This window comes from Petaurus breviceps, unplaced genomic scaffold, assembly GCF_028583685.1.
Source record: "Petaurus breviceps papuanus isolate PSGF00001 unplaced genomic scaffold, PetGlider_PUasm1.0 90895, whole genome shotgun sequence".
NCBI classification, from domain to species: Eukaryota; Metazoa; Chordata; class Mammalia; order Diprotodontia; family Petauridae; genus Petaurus; species Petaurus breviceps.
Genome location: NW_027187372.1, coordinates 5,610,580 through 5,615,970, shown reverse-complemented (window position 1 = coordinate 5,615,970; position 5,391 = coordinate 5,610,580). Strand labels below are relative to the sequence as shown.

At 38.2% G+C, this 5,391-nt stretch overlaps 1 long non-coding RNA gene across 1 annotated transcript; it reads right to left on the bottom strand.

Annotated features, from left to right (window-relative positions):
* Nucleotides 1-595: 595 nt before the first annotated feature.
* Nucleotides 596-831, bottom strand: LOC138150862 (uncharacterized). Its single transcript, XR_011165672.1, has 2 exons — nt 741-831; nt 596-663 (listed from the first exon to the last, which is right to left on the bottom strand). It is a non-coding gene; the product is annotated as an uncharacterized lncRNA (long non-coding RNA).
* Nucleotides 832-5,391: the final 4,560 nt, after the last annotated feature.

Here is a 5,391-nt window from a genome sequence, read left to right as displayed (position 1 = left end):
TGAATCTGAGTCAAAGCTTATCAAGAAGGGAAAGATAAGAATTGAAAGAATAATGATTTTATTTAAAATCACATTATACTAAACATTCTTTGCAAAATAATTTCTCCTTCCTTAGGATATGGTGTTATATGTTGTAATGTCATACCAAGCAAAGGCAACTTCCCAGGTTCAAAATACCAGCATAGGTGCTCTCTATTTTATTCAGTAACAAACCCAGAACAGAGAAGATCGAAACATGACATCATTCCAAATACAGCATTTACTAAGTGTGATTAAATAATCTCCAAGTTTCCTGCGGGAGGAGAAGGAGCCCAGGAGTTCGGAATTCAGCCACAGGAAAAGATAAGAACTGAGCAGCAAAGCAGGGGCACTGAATGTGTTTCCTGGCTGCATCCCACAGTTTGGGACCCAGGGGGAGGATGGACTTGTGACTATGGTGGGTGGGATGAAGTGCCTTGGATCCCCAGGGACCCCACCTTGCTGGTTTTGTTGCCCAGCCCCCTCTCTGTGCTTGGAAGCTGGGGCTGGAGCTGTGTGAGGGGAAGGACACTCCCCTCCCCCCAGAACTTTATTTGAACTCTTGTTCTGAATTGAAGTGATAATGCTATGTACTTTGTGTTTGTTTAAGGCCCAGTGGCCACTTTGGTAACTTTAGTTCTGTACCTTGAAAATGTAACCTAAGAATGTACTTTGTGTTTGTTTAAGGGCCAGTGGCCACTTTGGTAACTTTAGTTCTGTACTTTGAAAATGTGACCTAAGAAATGTTCAGTGCTAATTCAAAAGTAAATTGTCTATGCTATGGGCATGAAAGATCTTGGGGCCGAATGTAATAAGAATGTAAATTTTAAAGATCTTCCCTGCCCCTAGGCTAAAGTGCACCAGAAGCCTGGGGAAGGGAGGCTTGTTTTTCAGTAGATACTTTTTGATTGGCCAGTGGGTCAATAAGGTTGTTACATTCTCTGAGCCAGGAGAAGGCTATATAAGCCCTGATGTGTAGCTTTGTTTTGGGACTCACTTTGAGAAGTGTTCTGTGATTTGATCTGAATTCTGGGAAGCCGTTGTTGAGAGTCCCCCGGCTTTGAAAAACCCAGAATGTGGAAACCCAGATGTTGACTGGGTATGGATGTAATGGTTGGACAGTTTGGAAATCTGTCTACTTGATGTTTCTGTCTTGATAATTATGCCTGTATACTTTGAGGTTCAGGGTGCTGACCTTTTCTCCTGAACAAGGTAAACGATATATGTCTGACTGATTAAAGTAAGCTTGTTAACCCATTTTGAGTTGCTTTCCTTTAACAAAGCAGATCCAAGAACCTGTGGTAGCTGCAAACCCTGAGGACGCTTGGAGTGCTTGCTGCTACATATGTTTCAAGCAAATTAAGAAGTCAAAAAAATTCTGTTTTACCTAAGTTCTTTCACTCTCCCCAATCTTAGCTAGTTCAAAAGAGAATGTTTCTCAGTCTTATTAGACTGACTTGAAAAGTTTTTTTCTCTCTCAGTGTTTGTTTGTTTGTTGTTTTCAAGGAACCAGAAAGCCTGTAGAGTGACTAGGTAAATCAAATGACAGCTAAAGTATAAAAAATTTGCAAAACAAACCAATATGAAACAAATGTTTTCATTGAAGAGAAGAAACAGCCATATGTTGGTGGACTTCTTCAAAAAAAACATTTGTTTGTAATTCCAGTGCACATAGATTCATGTTCCTAGACTCAATTTTATTCAAGATATATTTATTAATCCCTTGTCATGTGCAGAGCATTATGTTATATGCTAAGGAAAATACAAAGTTTTGATTCTATATCACAGTCCTTGCTCTCATGAAACTTAGAATTTAGTGGTTGCACATGATACATATGAAGAACCTTCATTTGGAAATGTAGGGTGTATTTCTGCATTGCCTTTTGTAGGTTGTATGTGACCACACGGATCTGTCTAGATGTAGCTCACAGGAAGGTATTAATGGACAGCTCTAGAATTTCCTCCACCTACCACTCTCCAAGAGAGACTTTGATTCCTATCAGAAAGACAGTAGAAGATTGGGGCCATAAGGCTGGCCACCCTACTCTTCTCAAAGAGGGTATACTGTGCTAGAATTATATCAGTTTTCCCCCTCCCCAAATATTGTTAGTCTAGAGACAATATATTTTAGGTTCAAATTGTACTGTTGATTGCTATCACTTTAATGGAGAAGTAGAATTCTAAGTTCCATAACCAAAGAGTTGACTCTTCCTACCAACTGCCAGTTTCAAAAAATAATCACACATAGTAAATAGTGTAAATTGTCCCACCCAAGAGCAAACAGAAATCAGAGTTTACAAAATACAATATCAGACAATGCACAGGGTCCCCCAATTGGAAAGAGATATTTCAGCTCAACCATAAGAAAGAAAGAGTCCCAGATATTACCCAAGAGGAAATTCCCTGAAATCTCTAGCATGGTAATCTGGGAATAGGGACATGATCTGAGCACTAGCTTCTTTACATGTTGGCTTTTTCCTGGAGTCCTTTTCTTCCTTCAAGAACCTTTCCCTGAAGAGAATCTGGAACTGATTATATCCTCTCTTGGAGTTGGAAGCCATAAATAAGAAACAGACTCTATCCCCCACCCCACCCCCAAAACTCTCACCAACTCTGCCCTCACACAGGCACAGTATATCAAGTAATCATTCTCCACCAACAGAATCTCATGCTAATAGATTTGAGCTCTTACATTCAAATAGCATATGATAAAAGCATAAGGAAGGTACAAAATGTTGTGTGAAGTCAGAGGGAAGGATAGTTATTACTGAAAGGAGGGATGATGAAGGTTTCCTAGAGGAGGTATAAGCTTTAAAGGATGTGGAAATATTCAACAGCTAGAAAGAGGTGGGAAGCAGGGAAGAACCATTCAGTGGAGGGGGAGAGCCTTTAGCCTGGACTCTACCTCAAATCTCTCCCCTCTCCAATCCATTCTACACTCAGCTATCACAGTGATGTTCCTAAAGCTTAGGTCTGACCATGTGACTCCTCTATTAAATAAACTCAATTGACTTCCAATTACCTCAAGAATCAATCCTATATTTGGCTTTTAAAGCCCTTCACAGCCTGGCTTCAACCTTCTTTTCCAACTTTATTGGAATTACTCTTGTTCACGTACTCTCTGGTCCATTCCAACTTGACTTCACATATCTCCCATGTCTCTACATTTCCACAGGTCATCCTACATGCTTAGAATTCAATCTTCTCACTTACACCTCTTACAATGCCTATTTTCCTTCAAAACCCAGCTTCAACACCATGTCCAACATAAGGCCTTTCCTGATGACCACCAGTAGCCCTTCATCAGTTCACTCTCTCTTTGAGTTTTCTGAAGTTGTTCCTCTTCATATGTGCTATCTCTCCCTAGCAGACTGTGAGTTACTTTAGGACAGTGACCATTTGGTAATGATTTTGCATCTATATCAACATATCCATGTGATGGAGGTGTTATCAACCCACAGCAATTTCAAAGTGTTTGCTAATAGCTCCCTAAAGAACATGAACTGACTAGCAGAAAGAAATAAGCTGTTATGGGGGTGGGGAGGATCTCTGAAAAAAGACATTTACCTAAGTTTTAAAGTACACAGTTCTGAGAAGAAAGCACTTATCTTTTACAACCAATAGAAAAACTTACCACTTTGTGATAACTTACTAAGTTTCTTATTTGATAGTTATTTTTCTGAAAGAAAAAACTTTAGTATTTTGAAAACTCTGTGGTCTTATTAATACAGTTCTCCCTCTCCACATTAGCAACCCATACACACTTTTCTTATTCTCTGTGATTCTTATCCATGTCTTTCCCTACATCCTTCATAAAAGATCTATCCAATGCACTAGTGACATATGTACAGTTCTTCTCCTATGTTGTAGAGGTCAGTGCAGTACACAGGTATACACAGTACACAGGTACGTCATTTGTGGACAAAAAGAAAATATCATTTGCATGATCATTTTATTTGTATCTAAAAGATGATTATTAACTTAGGTGAGAGAAGATAGATATAAATAGTCATGGGTGTGAGATTACTAAGGAAGAGAGTGTAGATAGAGAGGAAATTAGAACAATGAATAGGACCTTAGGGAATGCTCACCTTAAGGGATTGGAAAGAAAATAATGAGCTAGCAAACAGAAGAAGAGTATAAATTAGAGTGTAGAGGAAGAGCATATGATATCTCAAAAGTCACTGGAAATATAGAATATACAGAAGTAAGTATGTGGTTGATAGTGTTGAATGATATGAAGAGATCAAGAAGGATAAATACTAGTGGGGAAAAGGCCATTGGATTTGGCATTTATATTAATATCAGAGACACAAACTAGACATGCAAATTTTCTTTAGAGTTCCCTCAAAGACAGTACCATATTTCCTTCCCTGTGGCCTATTTTCCTATGGAAATAAGGCTTATACAACCCTTAAAGATATTAAAGAGGAAAATGATCCATATTTACAAAAATATGTACAGCAGGTTCACTGATAACCATGACGGTGTGGTTACTGATCTAGAGTCAAACATCCTGAAGAATGAAGTCAAGTGGGAAGCATTGCTAACAATAAGGCTAGTGGAAGTGACAGAACTTCAGCTGAGCTATTTAAAATCCTAAAAGATGAATCTGTTAAAGTGTTGCACTAAATATGTCAGCAAATTTGGAAAACATCACCATGGCCACTGGATTGGAAAAGATCAGTTTACATCCCAATCCTAAAGAAGGGCAATAACAAGGAATGTTCAAATTACTGAACAACTGTGCTTATTTCACACAACAGCAAGATTATGCTTAAGATTCTGCAAACCAGGCTTCAGTAATATGTAAACCAAGAATTATCAGAAGAACAGGCTGGTTTTTGAAGAGGCAGAGGAATTAGAGACCAAATTGCCAACATTCACTGAATTATGGAGAAAGCAAGGGAGTTCCAGAAAAACATCTACTTACTTCAGTTTCACTGACTACTTACTCTAAAGTCTTTGACTGTGTGTATCATAACAAAATGTGGTAAGTTCTCAAAAAGATGGGAGTACCAGATCATCTTATTTGTCTAATCTGTATGTGGTCCAAGAAGCAATAGTTAGAACAAAACATGAAACAACTATTTGGTTTAAGACTGGAAAGGAGTACAACAATACTGTTTACTGTCCATTTATTTAACTTGTATGTCAAGTATGTCATGTAAAATGCTATGCTGGATGAATAAAAAACTAGAATTAGGGCTGTCTAGAGATATATTAACAACCTCAAATATGTAAACAACACCACTCTGATGGCAGAAAGTGAAGAGGAATTAAGAGGCCTCTTGATGAAGATGAAAGAGGAAAGTGTAAAAGTTGCCTCGAAGCTTAATATAAAAAAAAAAAACAAGATCTTGGCAACTGTTC